Consider the following 15527-nt stretch of genomic DNA (forward strand, 5'->3'; position numbering starts at 1 on the left):
TTTGTTCTTCTAGGGATCGTTTGGAAGAGGAGTATTTCTTTCTAAAGTTTCGTTACATGCTTTAAAGACTTACTTCTGTACAAGAAAATGGTGTTCTTTCAAATAGACCTAATAGTGTTAGGAAAATACTCCTCCTTTCTGAATTTATCTTTATTATTTTACTTATTTATTTATTATTGTCTTCATGTGTTCTGAACCTTCACCAGAGCACCTTGTTTTCGGTCAAGTCAATGTATCGAGTTCTGGTTCATTCTGACGTAAGGTATTACGGAAGTTGAAGGTGCCACTGAAAACTACAAAATTTCTTTGGTTCTTACAGCCGGCGGGGTCACTTTGACCAAAGATAACATCTTAAAGCAGAATTGGAATGACAGCTCTAAATGTTGCTTTCATCACGAGGATGAGACAAATATACAACATTATATTTCAGTGTCTCTCGAACTGTCTGCTCAACCGCTTCTTATCTTACCACCCCCCCCCCCCTTGCCGATTAATGTTTATCACCTGTTTGGGTCTAAGTGAGGAGTTAATAAAATATATAATGTGCTTCTTATATGATTGGGGCTGCAAGGTTATTTTGGGCAATTTGCTATGCAGGAAGATAATAGCCCCCTTCTTTTCGGCTGGAGCTTCTTCAGAAACCAGCTTTAGCTTAATTTCTAGGAAAAGCTGCTGCCACAAGAAGCTCTCACAAGCTATTTTGTTTCCTTCTTTTCAGTTTCTGGACTGAAATCTTCACTCGTCTCCGAAATCAAACTGACATGAGAACAAGTGCTCGTCTGAAATTGGATCCGGCGGGATGGGCGAGGGTGATCCTGGCCCAGACGCACCGAGCGCCCTTTGCATCATCCTCCCAGCGAGCCCTTCCCGGCCGTCGTCGAGCGCCCCGCGCGCCCTTCGTGGCTGCTGTTAGGTTCGTTGCATAGAAAACAAAAAATTTCCTACGAGAAGTGCGGAAGAAAACCCAAGAATATATATACTAGATGTATGTAACGAGAGGGATCATGAACACCATACCCTCGTAGACCGCTAAGCGTTACGATCACGAGATCGTTGTTGGTGTAGTGGAACTTTCAATGAGATCAATCTCAGTGCCGAACGGACAGCACCTCCTTGGTATCCACACGTTCAGCTTCACGTTGTCCCCTCCTTCCTCGATCCAGCAAGCGAGAGGGAGAGGTAGACGAGATCCCGGCAGCACGACGGCATGGTGACTATGGTGAATATTCTCACAGGCAGGGTTACGCCGTGCGCGTGAGAAGAGGAGGAGAGGAGGGCTCAGGGGAGAGAGATCCAACTGAAAGCTTGGGGTGTCTCTCTCCCTTGCCCCCCCTTCTATTTATATAGGGGTAGAGGAGGCGTGGCCGGCCAGGACTATCCCGTGGCCAGGACTCTCCGGCGGCCAGGACTCTCATGCGGCCAGGACTCTCCCGCGGCCAGGACTCTCCTCCTGGCCGCATGGGCCCTGTGGGCTAGCCCCTCGGCCCATTAAGGCCAGGGTGCTCCCTCATAGGCCCATTTAGCCCAGGGATAGGTGGGCCTCAAGGTGGAACCCTCCGGATCCCTCCGGAACCTTCTAGAAGCTTCCCGGTCAAAACCGGGAAATATTCCAAACTTTCCAGAACCCTGAAAACAACTTTCCATATATAAATCTTTATCTCCGGAACATTCCGGAGCTCCTCGTTGCGTCTAGGATCCCATCCAAGACTCCGAATCATAATTCGATATCATCATCATTTATCTCATCTAACCCAAGCAACATGAAACGTTAAGTGTGTGACCCTACGGGTTCGAGAACATGTGGACATGATCAAATATCAATAACCAATAGCGGGACCTGGATGTCCATAATAGTTCCCACATATTCCACGAAGATCTCATCGGTTGAACCACTATGTCGAGGATTCAATTAATCCAGTATCCAATTCTCTTTGTCTCGCGATATATTACTTGCCCGAGATTTGATCGTCGGTATCGCCATACCTAGTTTAATCTCGTTACCGGCAAGTTCTCTTTACTCGTTCCGTAATATAATACCCCCGCAACTAAACACATTAGTCGCATGCTTGCAAGCTCATTAGGATGTTATATTACCGAGAGGGCCCAGAGATATCTCTCCGTCACAAGGAGTGACAAATCCCAGTCTTGATCCATACAACCCAACAAGCACCTTCTGGGATACCTGAAAAACACCTTTATGATCACCCAGTTACGAGATGACGGTTGATGCCCACAAAGTATTCTTCCGGTACTAGGGAGTGGCATGATCTCATGATCTAAAGAAATAATACTTGACATAATAAAACATAAGCAACTTAAACTTAAGTGACACGATCAAAAGCTATGTTTAGGTTTGGGTCTGTCCATCACATCATTCTCCTAATGATATGATCTCGTTATTAAATGACAACACATGTCTATGGTTAGGAAACCTTAACCATCTTTAATCAACGAGCTAATCTAGTAGAGGCGTATTAGGGACACGGTATTTGTTTATTTATCCACACATGTATTTGAGTTTCCAATCAATACAATTATAGCATGGGCAATAAACATTTATCAAGAACAATGAAATATGATAATAACAAATTTATTATTGCCTCTAGGGCATATTTCCAACAGTCTCCCACTTGCGGCGACGGCAGGGAGACAAGCTCGCTCGGGGCTTCGCTCGGTCCGGGAAATAACGATTCGCCGGAAGGAACTTGGCGGTGGCATTTTGGCCGTAAAAATGGTTTGCCGTGAGGGCAAGTATGAAAATACTGTGTGGAGAAGCCCAAGAAACTGGTCCAGACCAGTTTTTCCCAGCAGCTCTTTTTACACATGATTTGGGTTGGGCTTCTCCAGGCAGCTGTTGAGAAATTTTCCCTTCTTTTGGGCTTCAGCTGTCTGGAACCTAGAAGCTAGTCTAGAAGCCCAAAAGAAGGAGGCCAATACTATTTTTTTAAAGAAACGTAACTTCTCCGATGCAGGTTATACATATTCTTGTACAGTTTTGCTGTGTACTTTGTCTACTCTACTCAAACTAATGGACTGCCAACTGGCTTTGTTGGCATGCAACAAATTTAAGGAAGTGGTCTAGAGATCTTTTCACCCGTTATGCATGAGTGGCGGTCTAGTCTTCGGATTGATGCCGGTAGGGGTTGTTTTTATTGTTTTGATCTAGCTAATAATTTAATGTACACGTTTAGTTGGAGGTTCAATTCTTTGTTGGTTTTACCGTTTGATATAGCATTGAGATCAATAAAAACTTACGCTTTTTAAAATATATTTTTGTCTCGTATATATCAGTCGTTTAGCTTTGTAGAGCCTTTAGACATGTAGTTTTCTCCTAAATATGTGTCTTTGTATGAAAATATTGGTCAGAGTCAGCTCCTTTACTGTATCATGTCTGGCAGGACATAATTTGTAATTTTATCCACATCCAAACATTGTCTGTTTCATTTAAAAAATATCTACCTTTACAAAAAAAACAATGTTCTTTCAAATAGAGCTTACAGTTTTAGGTAAATACTCCACCTTTCTAAATTTATCTCTGCAGATTTTTTTGTCTTATTTCAAAGGGTAAGATTGCTCATAAGTCAATATCGTCACATGTGCAAGACTGGAAGACAGTTCCGCTTGGCAAGAAGAAATATGACCACATGAAAAACAGTTTAACATTGTTCTCAAGTTTTAGAGGTACGAGATTGAATTATTTTTCTAAATCCAGTGGTATATGATCTATTGTAAGAACATTTTGTAACGGACCACTAATGGATCTGACAAGCTGGTGTTTCTAAACAGATTATGTGAATCTTATAGAGTACACGGATGCATTTGTAATTTGTGGAAATGTTAATTTGCTTTACGACCCATTACAGTGTTGTTAGCTATTGTTTTGTTGGTGCATATTTACCATTGTCAGCTCTTCACTGCATTATCATCACCGCCTTTATTGTTTACTTATTCATTTATCATTGCCTTCATGTGTTCTGGAACCTTCATAAGAACGCGGCTTGTTTTCGGTCAAATCAATGTACCAGATTCTAGTTCATTCTAACATGTCGATTACAGACAAGGTGTCACTGAAGTTGAAGGTGCCACTGAAAATAAACCTTTTCACCGGTTCTTGCGGTGGGGACACTTTGACCAGAGGCAAAACATGTTAAGCAGAATTTGAATGGCAGCTCCAAATGCTGCTTTTGTCATAAGGTGAGGCAATTGTAACCGTTTTCTTTTGGTGCCATGCATGTTTCTCGAACTATGTGATCAACAGTCACCTCTCGTAATGTTTCTCACAAGTCTGGCTCTTGGTTGCGAGGATTTAATGAAAGATTAAACTTCTTATGATTGGATTTGCAATGTTATGTTGGGCAATTTGGCTTTGCAAGAATAATACTCAAGTCGGGGAACCGTCAGCTGGCTTTGCTGATTTGCAACAAGTTGAAGCAACTGTTGAGAGATCTTTTCATCTGCCATGGGAATGATGCTGCTTGGAGTTGTTTCTTTTCTTTTGATTCAATAATGTACACATCTGGAATTCGTTAGCTGTGTGCGTGCTATCACGGAGTCCGGGGTTTTTATACTTTGTTGTTTGTACCGCTTGATATAACATTGAAATCAATAAAAAAATTTGGGAAAAAAATATTGTAATTTGTTTGTCTTGTATATAGGCTTGTAGTTTTGTAGCCCTTTACACATGTATTTTGTCCTAATTAAAAATGTATCTTTTTATACTCGTATTGTGTCTGAGTCTGCTCCTTTGTTGTATCTTGTCTGACCCGACATAATTTGTAATTTTATCCACACACGAGCATTGTCCATTTCATTTCAAAAATATCTTTCGCTAAGAAGTATACGATGGCTTATTATTTAGAGTAAATTTTAGATAACCACAGTTTTTGGGGCAATTGTCTCACCATGCCCTAGTTTTTGCTAATTTGTCCGTAGAACGGCAGAACCACACATTTTCGGTCAGAATTTCAACTAGCTCAAAATACATGTTTAAGCCCATATGATAGGATTCCTGACTAGTGGGCCCCACCTGTCAAGTGCCACGTCGGACCGGACGAACCCGACCTGACCTGGTAACCAGCATTTAACTCCCCTTGCCCCCCTTTTACTCTCGGTAACCCGCATTTTTTCGGGTCGGTCGTGGAACCTAACAGGAGGGGCCCACATGTAAGGAATCCCGTCAAACGAACGTAAACCTGTGTTTTGGGTTAGTTGAGACAGTTTGATCGAAAATGTGTGGTTCTGCGGGCACTTAGCAAAAAGTGTGGCTCGGTGAGCCGACTGTCTCAAAAACTGTAGTTCCTTAAAATTTGCTTTATTATTTACTGAGTAAATTCACATAACTACACATGTGGTGGCTAGGTTTAAGGGAACCACAATTGACAATAATTTTTTCACAGAACCTCCATTTTTGAGATAACTCTTCTCAAAAATCTAAATCTACCAATTTAGTGCTTTTTGGCAACGATTCTGACAGATGTACCCACATACATCTCTTAACGGGGTTTTTACTGGACTTGTACTCGACCTGTTCTTTATATCCTCCAGGTTTGGGGATTGGATAGGGTATTTTGCCACGTAGACACTTACATGTGAGCCACACACGTCGGAAACACCGACAAATCCATTAAACTGAAAGTTTGGGTTATTTGAGAAGTCATGCCTCAAGAGTTGTGATTCTGTGAGAAAATTAGCGTCAACTGTGGTTTCATGAAACCCTAGCTACAAAATGTGTGATTTTGTGCAATTTATTCTTATTTATATGACCGAATCTTCTTTGTTTCATTCCTGCTGATTTGTACTACCTCCTTTCAAAATATAGGGTGTATTTCTTTTATAAAGCTTTGACCAAAATTAGTCCATCAACACATGACTTATGTGATATGTACAAATCATAAGTACATGATTAATTTACATGACATCACTTGAGTTAAAGTGAAATAAACGAAGCAGGGATATAGATCTACCTAAGAAAGGGATTTAGGGGAAAACAATATGGACTGTGAAGTTTCCAAGTCTATTATCCTGTATATACGACCACATATATGTGTCTGATTTGGTCAAGAGGTCCTTTGGTTAATTCAACACACACACATTCAGTTAACTGTAAGCGCGCGCTGTTATGATTAATGAGACACTTGATCACCTTATTTTTCTGCTCTTATGACGGTGATCTGTGTGACAGGTTCACCGAATCCTGCACTAGATTTAAGCGATCTAATGCCTCCTCTTGTTCCATCTGATGGTAGCTCATCAGGAGAAGAGATGTCACAATGGCATACTAGCTAGCTAGTTCAGCTATGAATACAGTCAAAGTAATTGCTGTATCCCATTGTGTTCAAGCATGGCTGAGGATTCCTTCGGCTAGAGTGGTGCCTTACAAGTTATAGTCCTATATTTGTTATGATTTTTTTAATTTAATAAAATTATGTCTATGTTCTGCTAGATACAGAGGTCGGGAGGTTTTGGTCTTCCTTTTCGAAACTATAAGATCTTGCTCTCACCACGCAATTATAATGATCTACTGCTCTCTCTGCATTGTTAATCGAAGTCTAGCACCATTAAACCAGATTAGTCTGGCGCTAAGAAAAAGGCAAATCCAGCTGTATGCAGTACATACGGCAATATTCCCGTATGGACTTGTTTGGATAAAAAGGGAACCCACACACTCGTCAGATGGACAGCAGGACAGGAAACTTGGATTGATATCCCCAATAGTTCGAAGGTACCGGATCAGCGCGGCTGGGTCATCTAATCCTCGGCTCAAACTGATAAACCAGTAGCGTGAATGAAATAACGCACTTACAATGAACATGTTGATAGTCAGGACAACCTGAAACAGTACGAGAAGTGTTGATGCAGGAGGTTGAAAGAACAGAATGAGTATCTTATCTTGAAATAAATACTGAAACAGTGAAACTCTCGTAAAGATCAATACCTTGAATCCAACCAGGGTCCGACGGTTAACAAATTTGGTTTAGGTTTTGGCGGAAGAGGATGGAGTTTTTTTTTTAAAAAAGGTGGTTGAAACCTCCGACCTCTGCATAAAAAAGATGCACAGAACCACATTTTATTGATTTATTAACAAGCCCGACAAGATGAATACATAGATCGAAAACCACATACCACCACCCAACATCGAAATCCGAAGGCTGCACTAGACACAACCGGATAGGCGAATCCACAACGTGTGCCGTCTGCTCACGTTCTAAAAACAACCGCCACCTTCTTCCACAAACCCATTTTCAGGATATAGATCAAAGCGTTGCATCATGCCAGACTTGGCATCGACGAGCAGGATCAAACATCTTCAGGCATCATGTGATCCAAAACAATGCCCCAAGAGGGAAAAGACGACGGAGTTTGGTGCAGAGATATGCTAGTATATCGAGTTGAATTTCGTAACGTGGGTCCTGATTGAGGTGTTGTCTTCGAGGACATCATCTTACAGATATAGCAGTAGATCATTATAATTACGAAACTATAAGATTTTGCTCTCACCACGCAATTATAATGATCTGCTGCTCTCGCTGCATTATAATGATCAGGATCCACTGCTTATCCAAACAAAGAAGGCTAAACCACGAGGTTTTACCAACCCGCATACTCATTGTTGACACTGGTGTTATCATCCACCCTTGCTACTAGCGGGCGTCTGCTCGCGCAAAGCATAGCGCTAAACCGGTTGGAACCCTTATCTAGTTGGTGGAGACCCTGCCGCCTCTGTTTACCGTGCGGGCTTCATCTGGAGTTCTTATCTAGAGACGGCAAGGAGGAAGAAAGGGGGAGAGAGCGAGGGTTAGTAGTGGTTGTTGGGATGGCCGCCTCAGCCGCTGCTCTGATCCCGATAGCCATCCTGGAGACCTCGCCGCATTTGTTTCCCACGCGGGTTTCGCACGAGGCTTCGTTTGCTGCTCCGATTCCGATAGACAGCCCGGAGAGACCTCGCCGCCTCTATTTGTCGCGCGTGTTTCGCCCAAAGGCTTAATCCGGTGACAAGGAGAAGGAATAAAGAGGAGAGGGCTAGTAGTGGTGGATGGGGTGGCCACCCGACCCGCTCGGGAGATTGTTCTTTGATGGCCTATGGAGAACGCTGATTTCTTCTAACAAGAAGTTCACGTAGGCGGGTTCCTGACGTCGCGTCAAGCGTATATGTTCATGCCAGTATTTGTCTTGTTTGTAACGGGTTCCTAGCTGCCAGAAATTGTAGCATTGGGGTACTGAAAGACAGTGCACACACGGTTTCCTATTTTATTTTCACGACATAGCACAAACTAATTTTGTAACTAAAAAGACTTTCTATTAAGAATGTTTACGGTATTGATTATATATATCGTGCAGATTGAGCTAAAAGAGTAATTTACGAAAAAAGAAACTGGCATGGTGACGCCAACTGTGTGTTTTGCTCTTACAATGAGACAATCAAACACATGTTCTTTGACTGCCAGTTCGCTCGTTCTGTATGGTTTACCATTCAAGTGGCGTCTAATCTTCACCCGCAACATAGCATATCAAATATTTTGGTAATTGGCTTGACATAGGCAAGTAATTTTAGAGCTAAGATTTTGATGGGAGCGACCGTGCTTTGTTGGTCGATTTGGCTACGCAGGAACGGCATTATTTTTAATCGGAACCGATAATGAAGATCTTCATGGGTAGATTAATTGTGCCGGTGGGTGTGGCCGCGCTGGCGAGAGACGACGTAGCAGTAGTCCCATGGATAGATAAGACAGACATATATGGATGCAGATAGACACACCAAAAAAAAGTTTTAAATTAAAGAGCAAGGAAACAACGAGGGATCGTCCCTGCAGGGGCTGCATAGTGCAATGCCATGCTCGCGGCCTTGGAAACACCACAGGGAGTGGCGTTAAATATGCTAGTGCCACCTCGTCGACTGCTGCCTGCATTGACCTTTTCCTTTCTCCTCCTGGGCGGCTACGACGCAAGGAAAAGCTCAGGCAGCCAGGCCAGGGCATCTGCATGCATGCATGCACCACAATAATAAACAAAACACCTTTTTCTCTTTATGGATCGATTTCATTTTCGCCTCCGGCCTCGATCGATCTCATATGCAAGCCATGACCTCATCACGGCCAAAAGTTGAGTTCTTCAGTTTCGGTCTTTGCGTTCATGTGAATGAATACCTGGCCCGGGTTTAGTTAACTAGTGTGGCTCCATTATTCTCTCCAGTATACCAGTGAGACATGAGGAGAATTGATCACAGAACCTTTGTTTTTTCTCACTCAAGAATTGCAGTGAAATGTAGTTTACTCCATGGAGAAGGAACACATGGTTGCATAATTGGAAGTATATATATTTACCCAACAAAAGTTGACCTGTGAAGGGTGGTCAAAAGAAGGATCAAGGTAGTCGCATGGAAAGATCAAACATGCAGAGGGAAGAGAGACATGATAAAAAAAAAAGTGGCAGAAGAACACTACTACAGAAAGGCTTATCAGTAACGGTTGAAAAATATCATCAGTAACAGTCGCTCGCGACTGTTACTGATGATTGTACCATCATCAGTAACGGTCGCTATATCATCAGTAACGGTCGCGTTGCCACATCAGTGTCGGTCGAGCGACCGACACTGATACATTTTCGGTATTTAAAAAAATAATTAAAATCACAGGAAATACACAGAATGTATATACAGCACAGCACATAAAAATACATATAAAGCCGCATTACATCACAACAAAGCACATCACATCATTTAAAGCATACAAATGTATATAAAGCCGCATCATTTAAAGCATATAAAGAATACAAAAGTATCTCACTTCACGACATTGATTACAAAGTGTCAAAATTTCATAGAAGCATATAAAGAATACTAATGTATCTCATTTCAAGTTTGAAGCTATTTTTGTGGGTGAACCCTAAACACCACTTGTTCCACGCATTCGTAGAAGTCCCCACTAGGCTTGATGACCTCATTGTTGATGAGATGGGCGAACTCCCTTTGAATGTTATACACGACCCATTTAGGTCGGTGTCCCATTGTCATTCGGGGCCGCCAGTACTCTTCCATCGCCGCGACTGACTCCTTCCACTCAGGCTTGAACATGCTGGCATTCTTCATAAGGATGTGACAACAGTAGTAGCCACAGAACACACTGTCGGGCGGCTGTTGCTGGCAAGGGAACCTGTGGTTGTGGTGAGGCTCGTCTTTATAGCCTTTACCAGCTAGTTTTCCCTTGGTCGGCACTTTCCAGGCAGTGTTAATGAGTGATTTGATGAGTTTCCAGAACCGGCCTCGAACACCCTTCTTCGGAAGTTGTGAATCGAAGTAGTACACCACGGACCAAGGAAAACAAATGAGTAGTGTCACCAAATGGTTTCTGTTTTCAAAAAAAACAAACTTTAGTATCTAAGGGTGTATAAGAAAAGACTGAATTAGAAAAAACAAACAGTTCCATATATAAAATTGAACTTATCCCAAATTAAGGAAGAAGAGGATAAAGTCGTGGTCCGCGTATTTCTCGAGACATGCCACCAAGTATTTAGATGCCAGGATTCTTGTGTGATCCTTTTCTGACTGAAGACCGATGTCACCGTAGTTAAACACCGCAGGGTCTAGAATGGCTACTTTTTTGACCTCCATTCGCCGTAGTTCCCTTATTTGGTAGGCAGACTACAGCCTTAAGAGGTTGATATCAAGCTTTTGACGGTTGAAGAGGTGGAACAGTTCGTTGAACTCCACACCAAAGGTGATAGGACGTTCCTGAATGTTTCCGGTTTCTTGGTCAAAGAAGCCATAGTCTTTTGGGATTCGAACATTGATTTGCTGGGCATGCTGTTGAGAACCAGCTGATGCTTGTATGTAGAACTGATGAAGCTTTTGCATCTCTCTAGACACCGCACGCAAGGAATCTTCGGTGACCATTGGTCTTCCAGGATAGTAAATAAGCACCCGGTCAAACTCCCTAGCCACGAAATAGGATCCGTCTTCGAATCTCTGGCCTTGACGGGGGTTCTTTATGAGAATGTCAGGCCTATTGTCCTCTCAGACTCCAGTTATGTCAGGCACATAGTGCATCTCATCTTGAGTGACATTGGAGGACTCCTTGATGATCTTGCCGCCACGCCCCCTCTTTTTATGCCTCCTCTTATTGTCCCATGCCTTCTGCTTCTCTGCCTTGTACTTATCATTGATCTTGCGGCCACCCATGGACTCAGCGACACCCAAGAGAGAGAAGGTAGGAGGGACGCTTCCAGCCTGTGCCGACCCTGTGGTCTGGCTATCTTTGAATTGTGGAGGCACCGACATTGCCCGCTCTTCATCTCCGCCGGCATCGACAGGAGGAAGTATCCTAGGGGAAAGGCCGAGCGGCGATTGAGAAGTAACTTTGTGGGTGGAGGGAGATGGAATCATGGAGGGTCGGCGCTGGTTGTAGAGAGATACCAAGCTCCTAGGCCACATAATGCGGTAATTTGGACAACCGCCTAGGATATCCACGCCTTCCTCCAGAGGTAGCGGGATAGCATAATCACGATGCTCTTTGACGACGGAGTCCACCGTCACACTCACCTGTGCGTCGTTCATAAGAATGTCATGCACCAGTGGCAGTGATTGTCTGGGCATCAGGCGGCCAATGGCGCCTACAGGCTTCCCAGGCTTGTCTACGTGGATACGACACTTCACCGGTGCCTGCGCGTAACAAGAAGAAGGCATATGTGTGTAAGATCTTTATTCATGAAGGTAAGGAGTGAAAAAGAGTTTGTAAAATATGCTTACAAGGATGTTGTCGCTCGGACCCGGATCGTTATCCCGGATGCCCTCGCTTGGGTCCGGTTGGCTACCGGGGGGGTTGTCCATGCTAGGAGCCGGGCTGTAACATGGGGTGTAGGTGTTTTCGTCGTCCATATGTGTGTCGAGGCGGCGCTGCTCTTCAGCGGGGTGCTCTTTCACGGGGGAAGAGGAGGAAGGAGGTTCCTCAAACTTTCCACTCCTCCCCCGAGTATGGCGTCAAGGGCGAGGTGGTCTTTGGCCAATGCCGACACCAAATGATGGACGGCACCGCGTGTAGGTGTCTTCGTCTTTGTATAGGTTGTAACATGCAAGACGACACTGCGTGGTCACCGTCACGAAACCATTCTTGTCGGCTGCCGACACTTGATCTTTGCCCCACAACTCTTTTCTGATAGACATGAGTTCCAGGTCCTTCCGTGCATTGGGTCCATCTTTCGTCTTGTTTGGAATGTTCATCAGCAACCCCAGCACGATGTCGCATACATTTTTCTCCACGTGCATGACATCTATGCTGTGGCGGCATTCTAAATGTGCCCAGTACTCCAGGTCCCAGAATACGGACCTCTTTTTCCACACGACGCCTTCAGGTTCCTTATATTTCTTCGCAGCAATCTTTCCGGTGACAACCTCAAGATCGTTTACAATTTCGAGGATTTGCATACCAGACTTCTCCTTCGGCGCTGTCCCGTGCTCCGTCTTCCCATTGAACCTTTCCTTGTCATCCCTCCAAGGGTCTTTAGCATCCAACCATTTTCGGTGGCCCATGTAAACAATTTTGGATGAAGCGGGCAACTTCTCTGATGTCGTGTTTTCCCTGCACTTTGTACAGGCCTTGTAGCCATGTGTCACCTGGCATGAAGTATTTCCATTCGCGGGGTAGTCATGCACGCAGGTCAGAAGCGCTGCTCTCATCCTGAAGTACTCCCTCCTGTTTGCGTCCCAAACCACTATGCCAGGGTTCCAAAGCTGCTTCAGCTCATCCTTCACTAGCTGCAGATACACATTTAGGTCAGCTCCCGGCTGCTTTGGACCCTGTATGAGCATGCACATGTGGATGTACTTTCTCTTCATGATTAACCATGGAGGAAGGTTGTAGACAAACAAGATCACTGGCCATGTGCTGTGTTTGTTGTTCATGTTTCCGAAAGGATTTATCCCGTCAGTGCTGAGACCGAGCCTCAGGTTTCTGGGCTCTGCCCCGAAATCAGAAAATGCTGCGTCGAAGTCTCTCCACTGAGTCCCATCGGCAGGGTGTCTTAGGACCCCAGCTTCCTCCACACGGTAGTGCCCGTTAAGATCGAATGCAGCCTGCGCCGGATCGTGATGGACGAGATACCTCGTGTCCTTAACGTTCTGCATCCAACGCTCAACTCGGCCACCTGCCGTAAGATACCAGACAGTTTTTGCTGGCCTGCCCTTCATCACTTCTTCCTCATCGTCTTCGCCAGCTCTGGCGTTTTTCTTCTTGTATCTCGATGCACCGCATATGTGGCACCTCTCATGGTTCTCGTACTCTCCAATGTGTACCATGCAGTCGTTTGGACATGAATGATGTTTCAGGCAATCTAATCCAAGCGGGTATGTAATTTTCTTCGCCTCGTATGTGGTCTTGGGAAACTTGTTTGGCTGTGGAAAAACCGAAGTAAGGTAACTCAACAAGTCCGTGAAGCCCGTGTCTGACCAGCATGATGCGGCCTTCAGCCTCAAAAGTTCGAACGTCACTTCGAGCACGTTGTTTTCTTCGCTAGCTCCATTATACAAAGGTGTGTTTGCGTCCTCCAACAATTTTTTGAACTGAGCAGACTCTGCCTCATCTTCAGGGTCCTCCAGCTGCTCCCGTAGGTACGGGTCATCTAGCATTTCGGCAATCCTGCCACGTGGAGCTCCTTCACCTTCCGCATTAGCCTCCTCATCGACCCTTGTTTCCTCCTTGAAATCATTCGCCAGATCATACCGCAGGACATCATCATCTTCACTACCACTACCGACATCAACCGCATCCTCTCCGTGACAAGTCCAGCGAGAATAACCTTCCACAAAACCCGATGCCAGCACGTGCATCTGAACATCTTCAGGCTTCATCATGCATGTGTTTCCACATTTGCGACATGGACAACGCATCATCACAAGTCCTTTTCGTTCCATATCACCTTTCGCGACTCCAAAAAAGACCGTCCATTCGGTTATCCAACGAGCATTGATTCTTTCCTTGGAGTACATCCCAAGAACGGTCCTTCGATCTGCAACACAATACACAAGAAAACATACAAAGCAAAATAGTTAGCCTAATCATTGACAAGGAGATTAAGGTGTTAATTAACCGGAACTAACTAAAAATTTGAAATTAGAGACATTCAGAGAGAAATTGGAGGCCGGTGAGAAAGATCGGGAGGGAGAGAGAGCTCACAAGGGAGAGGGAAGCTTCGGGGGACGACGACGAGGCCGCATTTTGGCCGGCGGCCGGAGCTCAAAAATTTGAAATTGGGGAATTTCGGAGAGAAATTGGAGGCCGGCGAGATAGATCGGGAGGGAGAGATAGATCGGGAGGGAGAGGGAAGCTTCGGGGTCGAAGATCGGAGCTCGCCGGCCGCCGGAGCTCCAAAAATGGAGCTCGGCGGCCATGGCCGCCCGCCGGCCATGGAGACGGCGGCCGCCGGCGTGGGGGGGGGGAGAGAGGAGGAAGGTAGAGGAAGGAGGGGCTACCTGGGGGGCTCGCCGGCGGCCATGGCGCCGTCGGGTAGCGCTTCGCCATCGCCGGAGAAGAAGGGGCCGCAGCTGGTCCGTTACGACGCGCAGCGCGACCAGCTGCGGCTCTGTTCTTCATATTTAAACCGCGATACTCATCAGTGGCGGTCGAGAATTGGGCGGCTGTTACTGATAATAGGGGTACATCAGTAACGGTCGAGTTAGGGCGACCTTTACTGATGCGTGATTCATCAGTGGCAGTCGTCTCTTAACCGACCGCCACTAATGTATCTCGCGAGGTATGATGGTTCATCAGTGGCGGTCGCCTCGCGCGACCGCCACTGATGTATGGCTGGGCGGGGACGGGTAGACGCCGCTCTGTTCATCAGTAACGGTCGCGACCGCGACCAACACTGATGTTGTTCATCAGTAACGGTCGCATCGGACCCGTTACTGACGTGCCGTTGAATGTAGACCGTTTTGTTGTAGTGTTGTGCGAATTGAATGCATTCCCAGCAAAAAAGAAAACAAGGACATAAATGCATGCCCTCCACTACTGCACATGTGAAGGGACTTAGTGGTGGCTAGGCTAGACAGAGACATGATCGATCATTCATCTTCATCAGCATGCATGCCTGTCTCTCTCTCCTCTATTTACTCTCCAGTCTTCTTCACGCTGTAAAGATCGATGAGAGATCGAGCAGAAGGATGGATCCTGTGTTACTCTTATAGTCTTATGCATCATCAATTGCACACAATCGACACCCAGCTAAAATGTTATAATAATTCAGAGATATTTTCTAGATAGTTTGTAACCTTTCATGTCGTGCTGAATGCTGTAAAAATTCTGTTCAAAACTGTACTCCCTCCGTTGCTAAATTCTTGTCGTTGTTTCAGTACAAATTTGAACTAAAACAATGACAAGAATTTAGCAAACTGAGGGAGTAGTATCTTCCTGTTTTCGCTCTCTTGATTCTACTACTCGCACTAGTGAAATTCGTCTTTTTCAAACACAATGCATGTTTGCATAAAATTTGGATCCTTAATTCTATGCTCGATATATATCCTGCTGCAATGCTACGAAACA

Source organism: Brachypodium distachyon, chromosome 4 (assembly GCF_000005505.3).
Source record: "Brachypodium distachyon strain Bd21 chromosome 4, Brachypodium_distachyon_v3.0, whole genome shotgun sequence".
NCBI lineage: Eukaryota > Viridiplantae > Streptophyta > Magnoliopsida > Poales > Poaceae > Brachypodium > Brachypodium distachyon.